At 49.8% G+C, this 16,843-nt stretch overlaps 1 pseudogene; it reads left to right on the plus strand.

Moving 5' to 3' along the window:
• The first annotated feature begins 4,986 nt into the window (after nt 1-4,986).
• LOC105720592 (NUT family member 2G-like) lies at nt 4,987-13,274 on the plus strand (annotated as a pseudogene).
• The last annotated feature ends 3,569 nt before the right edge of the window (nt 13,275-16,843 follow it).

Consider the following 16,843-nt stretch of genomic DNA (forward strand, 5'->3'; position numbering starts at 1 on the left):
CTTGGTGGTATACATTTTTAGTTTATGTCCCTCTTCTGCAAGCATCACAGTTAGCTTACAGACAGCTAACCTCCAGTCTTAGAGACGTATTTTTCACTGGATTTGAACTAGAATGTCTTACACTATCATTTTTTCATGTAGAGGTTCCCTTATTACATTTTTCTCTAGTCTCAAAACTTCTTTTCATAAGCTAATATATTTCTGACTTCTTAAAATTCTAAAGAGCCATTATAAAATCATTAGTATTTTTCTTTTAAAATTTTCTAAACTGATTTCATTTTCCCTTAATTCTTTGTAACTGTATATATTCTTACATACATATTAAATCTGAGTTATAAATGGAACTTCCCTAAATTATAACTTCTTCCTAGGCAGCAAGGTATAGTCTACAAATATAACTTTGTAAGGTAACATTTCTTGACACAGGCTACATAGTATATATTTATTATTCTTTGAGCCTTTGAGTGTATACCTAGAGAGACTTCTTAATTTTCTAATTCATGAGTTTCAAACATGTTTGTCAGATATTTATTAAGCATAACAGAAAAGCTAGATTTTATAAGTTGATGTGAAATGTATGGATTATTACCCAACTGCAAAATTATTTTCTTTTACATTATAACATCAACTATCCTTCCACCTCTCTTCATCAAAATAAATCCGATAATCTTATAGCACTCTTCTGTTCAATTTGCTTGAACTTTCTGAGCATTAGTTTTGTTTACACCCTCAAATAAAGCAGTTTTATTATTTTTATTATTTGTGTTTATATTTTTCAAATAAGTAAGTCTAAGAATTACTTTTGCAGTCTCTAGTCTCTATTTTCTTAAAGTGGGCTTATCCAACATTACAACATTTTGTAAAATTAAAATAGAAAATGAATATAAAATTATAAATAAAGTGTTTCTATTGTTCTTATGAGCTATAATCTTTATTTACTGTTTAGTTTGCTATGAACACTTACCTTGCCATTCTGTAGAGAAAAATAATAGAAAAACATGAAGTAAGATATATTTCTAGAGATAAACGCATCTTTTTTATTCTCAAGCATTTGATCCTTTCAAATATTTGTCTTTGAATTGATCACTACATAACTCATTATTACTTCATAACTCATCTGTGAGAGGCATCATAAGAAAATTAATTTCTCAAAATGTGGATGATACTAATAGGAGAAGAGGATGCCATATTAAATCTATTAAGCTTTCAGAAGCTCAGATGTTGCCAGGAGAAATACTCTCAAGACACATTTGGTAATAGTGCTCAGTTCATAATGAGTTTCCTCTGAATCAATTTTGCAGTCTCTATATCAACTGTAGAGAGATTGCATATTAACAAGTGGGGTTGACGCTCAGCAGAATGGTGACAAAAATGTCATATCCTTTCAATTCTAATATGCTGATGCCAGCATTTTTGTCTCCTCTATGAGATGGCTCACTCTTACAAAATCTTAACACTCTAGATGTACCCAGTTGCTAGGCCTTGCATTATATCCTCTATCCTATTTACATAGTATCTTTCATGATTTCATTCTTACCTCCTACCCAGAGATGTGAGGACAGAAGGAGGTAAATAGTAAGCATGTGACATTAGCCTCTAGTAGATCCCCAGTTCAAGATCTTAAATCCAGGCTTAGGAAAGAGTATCCAAAAAAAAAAAAAAAAAAGGAAAAATGAAAAGAAATAATATAGTTGAATGCCAACACATAATTTTTGTATGGATGGGGTTCAGGACATACTACCACACAATATGGCACCATGGGATTTTGGAAAACAGCAGGCATAGGAAAAGGCCTCTCTGGTCTACTCGCACCATTGTCCCCTGAAAAAGGCCATAAGAATACACCAATAACGAAAAACAGAGAGCCAAATCAAAAGTAAACTCCATTCACAATTGCTACAAAAAGAATAAAATACCTAGGAATACAACTAATAAGGGATGTGAAGGACCTCTTCAAGGAGAACTACAAACCACTGCTCCAGGAAATAAGAGAAGACACAAACAAATAGAAAAACATTCCATGCTCATGGTTAGGAAGAATCAATATCATGAAAATGGCCATAGTACCCTAAGTAATTTAAGGATTCAATACTATCCCCATCAAACTAGTATTGACTTTCTTCATTGAACTGAAAAAAAAACACACACACATACACCTGAAACTTCATATGGAACTAAAAAAGAGCCCACATAGCCCAGACAATCCTAAGCAAAAAACAAACAAACAAACAAAGCTGGAGGCATCACTTACCTGACTTCATGCTTTCACACTGTTGGTGGGATTGTAAATTAGTTCAACCATTGTGGAAGACAGTGTGGCAATTCCTCAAGGATCTAGAAATAGAAATTCCATTTGACCCAGCAATCCCATTACTGGGTATACTGCAAAGGATTATAAAACATTCTATTATAAAGACATATGCACATGTGTGTTTTCTGTGGCACTGCTTATGATAGCACATACTTGAAACCAACCAAAATGCTCATCAATGATAGACTGCACAAATGTATGCACACATATTCACAATATCTCACAGTACTGTCAAAATACACAGAACCACCCCCACCACACAAATACACACACACACACACACACACACACCCCATTCAAATATGAACACATAATTATCTAGTACCCTCAGGATAAACCCAAAACTCTCTGTGCTTCTGTAATATACTAAAAACTCACCCATATTCCCCTAAAAACACATTTCCAACACCACTGAATACTTATTCAACCTATCTACATAAATATATATCTTAAATATATAAAACATATACAGGACACAGAATACAAATACCCAAAACAGACACAAATCCCCAAAACATGTCAGTATAAAAACATCCCACACCTGCCAATGCATCCCTTGTCATACAGCAGCCTTCACACACCTAAACACACTCCCTCATCAACTCCCCGTACCCCTTAGTGAAATATAAACCCAGCAATGGAACACGTTCTGAATGTATACACAAGAGGGCAGATGTATCACTATGAAGGGTATTCATGGTCCTTCCCTGTGATGTCTCTGTCTGAGAGATTACACATCCTCAGTCTGTTTAACTCGAGTATGGCCACATGACTTGTTATGGAAAATGAAATGTGAGCAGAAATGCCATGCATGACTCTGAGCAGAAAAAGTCCTTCTAGTCCTGTCCCAAATGAGGTTGCTCCATCCATCTGGATCCAAGGCAGAGGAGCGGTAATTGATCAAAGCCAACCAGTGGAGGACACATAACTTATCTGAGAAGGCTACGTTTTTGGAAGTCACTGAGATGCAGAATTATTTGTTACATCAGATAATCTGGGATATTCTGATGGATGCATACCCCACCCACCAAAACACAGAGAAACACACACACATACACACACACACACACACACACCATTGTAGAAATATTTTTTACATCACATAATCTGGGATATTCTGATGGATGCATGCCCCACCCACCAAAACACACACTGCACACACACACACACATCCTCTCAAAACTCCCCAAATATGCATCCTCAATCATCTACAGTTAGAAATACATATCTACAACCTTCCATGACCCAAATACATGCACAGACACCAGTTCCCAATCCCCAAATACATATGTTAGACACTCTAGCCTTCTCAGGCCAGCTGTTAACACATGCCTCATCCCACCAGAATTCAACACATATTTCACATAACCTTACCCTCCTTCAAATACATGTACACACTCCCTACACATACTATAACTATCCACATGAACTACCCACAGTCTAGAACACATATAGTCCAAAAGAATCCTCACATTATACACAAAACTCCCAGCCCCTCACACTCCCTAAATTCATACACACAAACTCCAACTTTGTATGCATAAAGACACACTACCCTAAACATACTTGCACCTCCTACAATCCTGAACACAAAGACACATGCATTTATCTTCCACCCTCAGACTACAAATGAAGAAATGGATTCAAGCTGAACAGGAGCAGACTGTGGTGGATGCAGGCATCAGCCACCTAGATTCCTCCTTGATGAAGGACTTGTTTCCCCATTTGCTGGGAGTGCTGCTGGAAGATAGACTTGGCTTTCAGGCCCTCCCAGGGTTGCCTCAGCTGTGGAGAGCACCCGTGCTGAGTTCTTGCCTCTTTCTGGGGAAACTTCATATCTAGTAACTAATAGAGGCAGATGTAAAGCGGCTGACTAAGGACAGTTCTAATGAGACACTTTAGTCCCACAGCAGCATAAGGGGTCAGGTGAGACTGTTTGGGGGCCCGAGTCATAGTTTAATTTCTCCTTCAATACAACTATGCTCCCTTTTTTCACTTCTTTTAAAAAACAAAACATTATTGCTTATAAACTCTCAGGGACTGAACTAAGGGCACCCAAACTGAAACCCCATTCTTTGATTCCTACATTCTATTATTATTATTATTATTATTATTATTATTTTGAGATGGAGTCTCACTCTGTCTCTCAGGCTGGAGTGCAGTGGCTCGATCTTGGCTCACTGCAACCTCCGCCTCTCCGGTTCAAGTAATTCTACTGTTTCAGCCTCCCAAGTAGCTTGGACTACAGGCGCGCACCCCCACGCCTAGCTAATTTTTGTATTTTTAGTAGAGACAGGGTTTTACCATGTTGTATGCATAAAGACACTGACCTCCTGACCTCAGGTAAGGCTGGCCTGCTGGTGTGGACAGATTCCAGCATCATACACAACCTGGGGGCACAAGGATGGCTTCCATAACAATGATGACCACACAGCCACCTAATAGCCTCGATTGTCTGAACCAGGCAGAGGATCCAGACGTGGATCATCTGACAAACACAGGGGTTCTTAGGAAGTGTCCTAAATTATGTTTAGGAAGTACAGCCCCTGTTGAAATTCATCAAGAGCGGGAAAGAGCCCAAATGGGAAAAAGCATGGGTTGAGGGGCACAAAAGTAGGTCTATTGATAAAGAATGGACGTAAATGGGACATCAGGTTGAAGCTTTGAGCTGTGAGTAAGAAGGACAATTTAAAAGTTGCCTAAAGAGGTGCACACAGTCTGCGCTGCTGCCCTCCAGCTGGAAGGGAACCTCAGTTCTTTCCTATTGGCTGGAGCCCTTCATAGAATGTCCCCCACCCTTCCAGTACCTGCTGCACTACCCCTCCCCCTCTGCAGAATGTCTGGGGTCCAGTGTTCTAAACCTATTCACTTTCAAATTCTACTTGATTTAACTGAACTCAGGAGAATCTGTGGAGGCAGGTCACTCTCTAGGTCCTGTCCTTGACTTTTCTCCTCATGGAAACTGCCAGAGAGTGGTGATCAGCACCCAGCCTAAGGGGATGGCTTCAAATGGAGGTGAGTCTGTAGGGACAGGGGCATTATTCAATTCTCTGCCATGTTTCAAATCCTTGGGAAATCATATTTGACACTGCCCCAGGGGACAGTTGATAGGGCTGATGTCGAGGAGGGAGGGAGCACTGGATGTCCCCAAAGACATCATAGCTGGGGAGGGCCATGGAACCCTGAGTCTGTGGTTAGGGAGGATGGTTCCTTAGAGGTAGACCAAGATGCCTGGGAGAATACACCATGTAGGGGAAAGGATGGAGTGGATGTATTGATTCTTTCTAGAGGGGACAGGTCATGTCACTGTGTGTTTGTAGGGAGTGGTGGGATCATGTTGTGCTGGTGGCCCAGGGAGGATGACAGGCAAGCCTGAGCCCTGTGTTGTGTCTTCAGGCACCTGGAAGGTGCCCTTCCATAGTGTTCAGAGGGATTTGGACTGGAGTTTTCTGGATCTTAGGGAGGAGTGGGGAGAAGTGGTCTCAGTCAGAAAACTGTTGGGTGTGTTGGCTGTGACGGAGTATGCAGTGACAGCCTCTGGGTAGGCGAGGCTGGGGGCTACTGTAACTGCTGGAGCCTCTCAGCTCCCTCCCCAGAGGTGGCTCCTCCATCAGTTCAGGTGGCTGTTGGCTTTGATTTAACAGGGGTGGGGGCAGTTGGGGAAGTTCAGGCAACACGTCCTGGCTTCCCAGGTTGTTCTGAATTGTTCATCCTTTTGTGGAAGCTCAGGTCTTCAGACCCACTTCCTCTTGTCTGCTAGCTCATGGCCTGTCCTCTGTGCTTTGTGTTACCATGGAGATGAAGGATTTGCTTCTATTCCATGTCTACTACCTCATAAACAGTAGACAGGTATGGACTCTTGCTGGTTCTCAGTGGAAGGGTCTGGAAAGACTGGTTTCCTATTCAGTAGAGGAAGGAGGGTAACACACAAATAGGAAGACGGTCCCATTATTATTATTATTCAAGTTAGGATGTGTGTCCTGACTGAGGAGGTGCATGTGCTGTATCCCTTATCCCCCTTGACTGGAGACTGCATGAGGTCCTAGTGAACAGGGATGAGCTCCAGACAACATTGCCCACCTGGCCCATGGCCCAAGAACCTCTGGTTCTTGGTTGGTCACTATATTCAGTTATTGGGAGCTCAAAGGAAAAGGACCAGAGGTGGGCTCGTTGTCCCACAAACTATTGTAACATGACCAGCAGCTGTGAAAATCACTGGACACCTCCCCTGACAGCCCCACTGCTCACCGCTTGCTGGCTGTGCTTTAATCGTGTGCCACTGTTGCTGGCTGTGCAAGGACAGTATCTCAGGGAACTCCACCACTGCTTCTCAGATCTGCTCCCTGGGAACAGAGCTTCCTGAGTGGCAGCCAGGACCACCAAGCACTGAGGAAAGGGTGGCCCAAATCTGACCCCTGTGTAGCACTTGCTGTGCATGGTGCCAGGACAATCACGTGCAGGCTGGGCATGACGCGTATGGGTTATCTTCAGGGTTCACAAGGTGCTGGCTTGGGAGAGATTTCCATCCAGTGGTTTTCTTTCATTGTTTCTTTTTTGAGACAGATTCTTCCTCTGTCACCCAGGCTAGAATGCAGTGGTGCAATCTTGGCTCACTGCTGTCTTTGCCTTCTGGTTCAAGCAATACTCCTGCCTCAGCCTCCTGAGTAGCTGGAATTACAGGCATGCGCCACCACACTCAGCTGAGTTTTGTATTTTAGTAGAGACATGGTTTCACCACGTTGACCAAAGCTGGTCTTGAACTCCTGACCTCAGGTGATCTGCCTGCCTTGGCCTCCCAAAGTGCTGGGATTACAGGCGTGAACCACCATGCCCAGTCTATCCAGTGGCTTTCTTTTGTTGTGTTGAGTTAGGAAAGAAAGGGCTTTACAAGAGCTTCAGGAAAAGGAAGACTGAAGAGGAGATGGGACCATAATATTAGGAACCCTCTGGCTACCTGTAGGCCTTCTGAGTGTGGAGCACTGCCCTGGGGGAGGCCCCTCACCTGCTGCTGAGCATTCTGAGGGCCTCCGAGCTGATGAGAGATTCATCCCTGACCCATGGCTTGGGAGATGCCTGTAAGACTGGCAAGGTCTGCCAGGGATGCCCGAGGGAGACCCTCAGAGGCAGTGAAGGCTTGGCTGTTGCTTCTTGGCAGACAGGGGTCAAGGAGTCTAGAGGAGCCAGGGTCAGGTTCTCTAGTGAAGCAATCCTCCCATGGAGTAACAGAGCATCTGATGCACACACAGGGACACTTGCAAGCTTCAGAGTTTCCCTGTCACATGCCCTCAGCTGTTGGGACACTCCTCTGATTCCCAGTGACTACTGTGGACCTGCAGACCCCAGCTCATTCACCTCTTTCCTTTGTCTCCACAGTATGCCCAGTGCTGGAACCGGAGGTGACCGAGAACCCTGGCGCCTCCATGTCAGTGTTCACAGCTCTGCCCTTCGCCACACCTGCTCCTGGCCCAGCACGCGGGCCACCCCTTGTGACCACAGTGATTCCTCCAGGTGGCCCTCCGGTGCTGTCTGCCTTCCCCAGGACCCCTCTGGTGGCAGGACAGGATGGCCGAGGCCCGAATTGGGCTGGGGCTTCCAATGTCCTTGCCCAGATGAGGACAGAAGTGGGGCCTGTGAAGGCTCCTCAGGTCCTAACTCAGATCCCCCTCGTCTGGCAGGCTCCAGGCACCCTCTGTGAGGGTGTCGCATGTCCACCTCTCCGACCCCTGGCAGCTGCCCCTGTGGTGCCCGCTATGGCTGCCCAGGTCTTTGGGGGCACCCAGGCCTGCGAGGGAGGCTGGCCCCAGCACCTTCCTCCTCCAGCACCAGCGGCTCCCCAGCCAGCCCCCATCATGGCCCCAGGGAATGCTTGTCCATGGCCACAAGGGGCTCATGGAGAGGGCAGCCTGGCTGCCTCCCAGGCCAAGGCCCCGCCGGATGACTCCTGCAACTCCAACAGTGTATATGAGAACTTCCGACTCTGGCAGCACTACAAGCCCCTGGCCCGGAGGCACCTTCCCCAGAGTCCGGACACTGAGGCGCTTTCCTGCTTCTTCATGTGAGTGTCCTTGGGGCACTGGAGCTCGTCCTGCAGCTCACCCATAAAGAGGCTGCTGGATGGACGGGAGGTCACACTGTTCAGGGGAGCTTGCAGGGCAGTGTTGAAGGCGATGGGTTGAGCTATGGAAGGGCACATTTTCAGCAACATTAATCTGGCTGCCACTCAGGACAGACTCTCAGGGGCCTCATCTCACCTGCCCCTCATTGCCTCGTGAGTCCAGCCAATCCTTACTTTCAATCATTTTCATGACAATGTTTACAGAACACCCAGGTCAGAGAGGGTTCCTGGTCCAACATGAGCCATGGATTGGGTTTAGATCTTTGAGTGCACCCCCATGCCTCCCCTTGACCTGAGTGGTGAAGGCCAGGGGCACATCACATGGAGCTGGGGGTGGGAGCTGCAGGAACCTGGCACACACCCACTGCTTTGCCGAGGTCCCGCTGGCACAACGGTGGTGGAGCCTGCACAGGAGATGTTCTTGGGCCCCGCACTAGGGTCCATGCTGGGCAGGTATTTGCAGCTTCACCCTCGATCCCTCCTAGAAAAAGGGATGACAATGCTTCATTCAGAGGATGGTGAAGAGGTGACTTGAGCTCACATATGATGCATGCAGCACAGTGCCCGGCACGTGGTGTGATACATTACATGATAGCAGTTATGATTACTGTCCCTATTGCTATCATTATCAAAACTAGGCCATCTAGGACAGTGCTCCCCAAAGCCACAGGCTCCAGTGATGGCTCTGAGTGCACCACGAGCCCAGCAGCCCAGGGCCGTGGACCGTGGTGACTGAAGCAGCAATGCCAGCATCTGGGAGAGTTTGTCGTTTCAGTCCCAGTTCTGCATCTCTCCATCCTGCGGTGCCTCTGTGACCCTGTGTCCCCCGCTGATGAGCAAACCTATACTCCATGGGAGCTTAAGCACTTCTACCATGCAATATACTGGTCACTCCCCTGGGCAAGTCCCCTGCCCAGGGTGTAGGTGTAAGGAGGCCCTATCATTGTTCCCAAAAATCTTGCTGCCCCTGCATCCTGGAAGTGGTTGCCTTCTCCCTTGGAGCCAAGTCCCGGTGCACTGGGGACCCTGATTCTCAGAATGGAGCCACCCCAGATTCACAGGCTCCGCATGCAATGGGCTTGGATGCTGCTCTGCTTTGATTCTGGTCTCTGCTCCTCTCCAGTACCCTGAGGCTGTGTCCCCAGGGGCTGCCTTGCTCTAGAGTTCCCAGGAAGCTGGTTAAATGCTCAGTTTTGGGGCCCTGGAACTTGCACATTAACCCCCACTCCCCGGTCATTCTGCGTGTGCGCTGTCTCAGTCAGCTCGGGCTCTGCCATAACAAATCCTATAGACTGGGTGCTTTATCAGGACACATAAGTCACACATCCTCCTCCTCCCTCCCTGCTTCAGTGTTGGAACCAGGTGGGCTTGGGATGGAGGGTGGACTTGTGGACTGGGACTGACTGCACCACCTTACAGCCCAGTTCTCAGATCCCTGGCCCGGCGGAAGCCCAGCACGACCCTGGAGGAGGGACTGTCGTGGGCCATGCGGGAATGGCAGCACACAAGCAACTTTGACCGGATGATCTACTATGAGATGGCAGGAAAGTGAGTCTCGGGTACAGGGGCAGAGCCCACATGGCAGGGTGAGAGAGGGTGACAGAGGCCCGGTGGCCATGGTGGCTTCTCAGCATGGAGCATGAGGAGGGTCTCCCAGGCCTCATCTTCCTGGGTTATCCTTCAGGGACTCACAGTCCCAACCTCAGGACTCCTACATCTGGGCAACATTCCTGGTGCCTTCTGCTATAAACCCCACCCCTGACCAGCTGAAGCCTGGAGGAGGGGTCCCTCTGGTGCCCTCCAGGGCCTCATGGCCCTGACTTGAGTCAGGAAGCCCTGTTGATGCCATGGGCTCTGAAGGGGCCGGATGAGGGAGGGTGAGCCCAGAACTCTGGGAGCAGCTCCCTCCTGGGATGGGGGGATGGGCCCCAGGGAGGGCCTGGACAGCCCACCCAAGGCACTCCTTCCCATCCCTGCCATCGGTTGCTGCCTGGTCCTGGGGGAAGGGGGCCTGGACCCTCTCAGCATGGCCTGCACCTTCTTCACCACAGGTTCCTGGAGTTTGAGGCTGAGGAGGAGATGCAGATTCAGAAATCACAGTGGATGAAGGGGTCCCAGTGCCTGCCTCCTCCAACCCTGCAGAGGCTTGAACCTCAAGGACCATCAGCCCCTGAGGTGGTCAAGCAGCCAGGTATGGCTTCCCACATTCCCACAGGAGCCACGGCAAAGTCCAGAGGGGCCAAGGGAGGCCACTGTCCCCACACCTCATGCCTCCCTTCAAGAGAGGGATTTGTTCCTTCCAACAAGACAGCTCAGGAGAGCTGGGTGGCTGGGCAGCCCGTGGTCATGAGGTGGGTATTCACCTGGTCACGTTTCCTAGCTACTTTCTCCCCTCCCCATTCCAAAACCCAACATACAATCCACCAGGAAGCAGGGATGAGCTGGTAGAGTACTCAGCTTATCAGTGGCTCTAAACTTCCTCCAAAACGATGCTGTCTCACATGTGCCCCTCCTGTGGTGCCTTCTCTGGGGGTGCTGTGGTTCAGGTGGTCCTCACCCAGTTGGGTCCCACTTCATGTCCCTGAGCCCTGCCCTCCCCTGTGTGGTGCAGGCAGGAGGAGCAGCCCTCACCATGTCCATCCTCCTCCCTCCCTGCTTCAGTGTACCTTCCCAGGAAGGCCGGCCCCAAGACCCCACCTGCCTGCCTGCCACCACCCAGGCCCCAGCAGCCAGCAGAGACCAAGGCCCCCGAGGAGATCCCCCCTGAAGTGGTGCAGGAGTATATGGACATCATGGATGACCTGCTGGGGCCTCCCGTTGGGGCCTCGGGGCAGCTCACGGGACAAAGGGAAGAGGGCGAAGTGGAGCAGGAAGAGGACGGGATGCTTTCAGACCCCAACCTCCTGAGTTACATCGACAATCTGTGCTCCCAGAAAGACTTCGTCACCAAGGTGGGCTGGCCTGAAGTGCTGGGGTCTGCAGGATTCCGGGGGGTGGGGGGTGGCACTCACAGGTCCTTCAAATTAAACTCTGTTCCTTAGCTACTCCACAGGGTGTGGATGTGTGTGTTTCCATGGATTTGAGTGTCTGTGTATGTGATTGTGTGTGTCTGTGTGCTTGTGTCTGTGATTTGTTACTGTGTGTCTATGTGGGTGTGAGTGTGGCATGTGTATGTTACTTGTGTCTGTGTATTTTCCTGTGTCATCTGTGGGTCTGTTTGTGTGTCTGTGTGTGGTTTGTGTGTCTCTGTCTGCATGTGTGTGTGCTCCCAGGTCTGTGGTCTGTGTGTGTAGCTGTGGTCGCCATGATATGAGACAGTTCCAGAAGGGTGGGGACGGGGCGCTCACTGCTTTCTGCATCTCCTCCAGGTGTCCTTGGCTCCAGGTTACTCCCTGCCCAGGAAACTCACACCATCTTCCTTCTGTTTCCAGGTAGAGGCCATCATTCACCCCCGATTCCTGGAAGAATTGCTTTCCTCAGATCCACAGATCGATTTCTTGGCCCTAAGCCAGGAGCTGGAGCAGGAGGAAGGACTCACCCTTGCCCAGGTAGAGCAGTGAGGGAGGGGAACCCAGGTACCCTGGGGGCAGGAGGGACCTGGCACACAAGCCCCACCTGATTGCCTACCCCACCCTGAGGGGATTCTCGGCTTCTTGGGGAGCCACTCTGAGGTGGGGAGGTAAAGGTTCAGATGGAGCAGGATGGAGAGGAGCCAGGGAGGGGAGTCAGGTTGCAAACTGCAGTGAGGCCCAGCAGGATGCCCGGCAGAGCCACACCATCTGTCTTTGACACGAAGCCCAGCTGCCTCAGGCTTCCCTGCCTGCCACCCAAATGCCCTGGCCTCCACCACCCTGGGCCCTGATCAGACTTAGGGAAGTGCCAGTAAATGCCCCCTTTCCTCCTGCAGGTAGCAGAGAAGTGCCTCCTATCCTTGAAGGAGGAACAGTGTGCGAGGGCAGACCCTAGTCATGTTACCACCCAGCTGGACTCAATCTCTTCTGAGTCTGCAGCAGGCCAGGGAGCAGAGAAAGACATCCCTGGCCCCCAACAAGGCGGGGGCATGGAAACCTGCCCACCCCAGACAGCTGCCCGGGACCCTCAGGGACGAGTCAGAGCATGCATTGGCATAAGCAAGTCCATAAACCCTGTTGTGCTTTTGGAGACTGGATTCCAGTAGGCTGAGGGCTGCCTGGTCAAAATCTCCTCCCCAGGACCACAGACCCACCCCCTAGAGGGCTTCCCAGGACCCTCAGGGATGAGGCAGAGTGCGCACTGGGATGGCCAGGTCCAAAAACCCTGTTGTGCTTTTGGAAAGACTGGATTCCCGCAGGCTTAGGGCTGCCCGGCCACACTCTCCTCCCCAGGACCACAGACCCACCTGCCCTGGCATGGGGACCAAGGACACCTGGGGGTCTCCCTAGAGCCTCTCCTGTCAAGGAGTCACCCAGGCTGTCTAAGGGGTCAAGTGAGGAGGAGAGGGAAATCCCTGGTATAGTTTCTGTCATGGGTACCAATTACAGGCTGCCACCCTGGAAGCTGTCCCAGAGCCTTGTCCATGCCTCGGGCCTTCTCAGCCCAGAAGCGCGGGGACCACAGGAAGCTTTTCGGTCCCAATCTGCAAAGAGAAGAGGTCTCAGCCCAGCACCCTCTCCTGCCACCAAGTCCAAGAAGCGAGCTCTCTTCAGAGGCCCATCCCCTGCTGAACAGACACCCCACCTAGGGCCTGGGCTCAGAGCCTCTGGGGCGCAATCCCTGGCTTGGGGGCTGGGTGGCCCCTCACAGTCCCAAAAGAGAAACGGTGACCCCTTGCTCTCTAAGAGGAAGAAAAAGCAGCACTGTAGCCAGTAGAGGGACAGGGCAGGCTCTCCGGTGCCAATCCTCAAGGGTGGGGCTCTCAACTCTCGGACCCTCATGGCACTGTGTGACCCAAAGCAAAGACTTCTCCCCCAGTGCCGATTTTGTTAGGCATTAGCTTTGGAGGGTGGGGGAGGGAGGGGAGGTGGGGGGAGGAAGGGGAGGAAGAGTCTTGTCCAACTGGCGGAAGCAGATGCTCCTTGCTGTGGCCACAGGGACTGGCCTCAGGGGCCCTTGGGGTCCTGCATGGAGCCCCCCACAGCTATGATTCCCTTCCCATATGATGACTGAACTCTTGTGTGGAATTGATGCAGACACAGATTTACATTGGTATCTGAAACAGCTCCCTCCCAACCCACCATCACCAACAGGCACAAGCATGGCCAGCCCGCCAGGTGCAGGGTGGGTGTGTCTGCTGGTCCCAGGGCCAGGGAGAGCTGGGACCCAGGCCGAGAGGAGCCGAGGGTCAGCCGCCCTTCTGCCAGGCACAGACCTCAAGGGCAGAGCAGGGGCTGCCTGGGATGTGGCACTGGCTGTCTGGGAAGTGCCCTGGGAGTCGGGGGCTAGGTGTTCACTGAAGGGAGACTTCCAGACTCTAAGAGTGAGATGAGGACTGCATCAGGAGAGGGACTGAGGCTGGGGAGGATGCTCTGCTCTTTCCCACATTGTCCTGTCCTCCTCATCTCTGCTGAACTCCCCTCACCCCATGTGGCCGACCTCTACCCCCTTACCCCTAACCCACCTCTCAGAATCTCAGATCCCAGCACAAACAGGACCCAGCACCCACCCAGGTTCCCTTCTGGCCAACACATTCTTCACCGTCTGACTTCCGATTCCTCCCCAGGGCCCTTGTTGGCTCAGGACCAAGGTGGCTGCCAGAGCACTGGTCCCAGCACTGCCTGTATGCAGAGCTGTGGTCATGGTGCCAGGGGCTGGCCCAGCAGCAGAGGCTGGAGGGACACAGCTGTCTGGTACACGGTGATCTGGCCCCTCTGCCAAGTGACAAAGGGAGCCATGTTTGGGTCCTCTTCGGCCCCATCCTCCCCCAGAATACACCAGTCAGCTAGACAGATACCCCTCTGCCCCATCCCTTCTGCTCCATTTGGGCAGTGTCAGAGGCCGGCCCTCTGTGGCCTTTGGGAAGAAGAGTTTATCTTGGCATGGCTTCCCCAGCTCAGTGCACATCAGCCCATCGGGGAAAATGTGGGGAGTGAAGAGTCACTGGTGGGTGATGTGCGCAGCTCCTGTGACTCCTCTACCTCCAGAGCCATCCTCAGGAGACGAGGTAGCACCTCCCCTTTGCAGGGTTGAGGAATGGTAAGTGAGCCGTGTTTGAAGGGAATGTGGTCTGTACTCTGGTGTGTGTGAGTGCTCAGTCAACTTCCTCACCTAAGGATGAAAGTGACACCTCGGCTTGGTGACACCTTGGGACTCCTGCTGGTTACCCCACTGGCTGTTGTCTGCCCCATGTCCCTGTCCTTGTTTTGGCTGAACCATTCTGTGCTTCTTCCACCTCTATGTCCCGCCTCTGCCCTACAATCTGCCCCTAAACGGGGACAGTGGGGCTGACTGGGGGGCCCTGATAGACTGAATGTTCATTTTCCCACTTCCGCCAATTCCTGTTTTGAAGCCCTAATCCAGGATAGGTGATGGTATTTGGAGATGGGGTCTTTGGGACTTCTTCAGGGTTAGACGAGACCATGAGAGTGGGGCCTTAATGTTGGGATTAGGGCCCTGGTAAGAAGCAGAGACCCCAGAGCTCTCTTTCCCCAACAGGAGGACACAGTGAGAAGGCAGCCATCTGCAAGCCGGGAAGACAGCCCTCACCAGAACCTCAGCAAACTGGGACCCTAAGCTTGGACTTCCAAACCCCAGACTGTGACAAATACATTTATTTTCTTAATATATTCCTCACCCATCCCCAACGTCTATGACACTTTACCCTAGCAGCCCTATGTGACTAGCACAATGTCCATCATCTCAGGAACATCCTTCCTAACTGGTATATGGAAACTTTGCATCAGAGTCATGGGAAAGAATGAAGAAAGGCTCAGCCCTTTACAACGGTCAGCACACCTCCATCCCAAGTGCAGTGTATCACACGTGAACCAGGAGTGCTGTGAGACACAGTGAAAGGGAATCTGTAAACACCGATGACATCATCACATCCATGCTCAGGGAAGCCAGGCAGCTCGCTCACACCAGGTGCTGGGGGAATGCTGAGGCTCTCGGTGGGCTTGGCCTCCCTGCTCACGCACCCAGTTCACATAGAAAAATATAATGGAAACCACACAGAAAACATATGATAGAAACCAATATACCCAGCATGTAGATGTGGGCCATGTTAACATTCTACCCTTTGCTCATTTTTAAAATAAAAGCTTTATTAAGACATTCACATAGCATGCTTTCTCTCACTGAAATTGTACAATTTGTGTTTTACATAGAATTTGCAACCATCATCACATTAAATTTATTTATAGAATTTGCAGCCGTCACTGCATTAAGTCTACTTAAAGAATTTGCAAGCATCACCTCGATAAAGTTTAGAATATTTTTATCACCTCAAAAAGAAACCCCTGGTCAGGCATGGTGGTTCACTCCTGTAATTCTAGCACTTTGGGAGGCTGAGGCAGTTGAATCACCTGAGGTCAGGAGTTCACGACCAGCCTGGCCAACACAGTGAAACTCTGTCTCTACTAAAAATACAAAAAATTAGCTGGGTGTGGTGGCGGGTGCCTGTAATCCCAGCTACTTGAGAGGCTGAGGCGGTAGAATCACTTCAACCTGGGAGGTGAAGGCTACAGTGAGCCGAGGTTGCGCCACTGCACTCCACTTACAAGAGCAAAATTTGGTATCAAAAAAAAAAAAGAAAGAAACGAAAAAATTCCTAGTTTGTGCACAGTGACTCATGCCTGTAATCCCAACACTTTGGGAGGCCAAGGTGGGTGGATCACTTGAGGTCAGGAGTTGAAGACCAGCCCAGCCAACATGGCAAACAAAACCCTTTCTCTACTAAAAATACAAAAACTAGCTGGGCGTGATGGCACACATGTGATCCCATTTACACGAGAGGCTGAGGCAGGAGAATTACTTGAACCCCAGAGGCGGAGGTTGCAGTGAGCTGAGATTGTGCCACTGCACTCCAGATGGGGTGACAGTGTGGGAAAACAAAACAAAACTCTGTCTTTTAGCTGTCCCCCCATCTACACCCTAGGCCTACGTAACCACGAATTTGCTTTCTACATACCTTTACATACTCTGGACTTTCATATGAGTGGAATCATACAATACATGTCTTTCACAACCTGTCTTATTTTACTTTGAATATTTCCAAGGTTCACCCACGTTTTTAGTATCTATCATCACATCAAATATCTTTGTGGCTGAATAACATTCCATTGGTGGATATCCTGAAACTTATTTATACATCAGGTGATGAACACTTGGGTTGTTTTCACTTTTTGGCTATTGTGAATAATACTTCTAAGAAATTTGTGTACAATGTTTTGGGGGGATGTAGGTTTTCATTTCTCATAGCTATATACCTAGGAGTGAAAGCC

Source organism: Aotus nancymaae, unplaced genomic scaffold (assembly GCF_030222135.1).
Source record: "Aotus nancymaae isolate 86718 unplaced genomic scaffold, 86718_ANA_hifiasm-v0.15.2.pri h1tg000115l, whole genome shotgun sequence".
In the NCBI taxonomy this organism is placed as follows: domain Eukaryota; kingdom Metazoa; phylum Chordata; class Mammalia; order Primates; family Aotidae; genus Aotus; species Aotus nancymaae.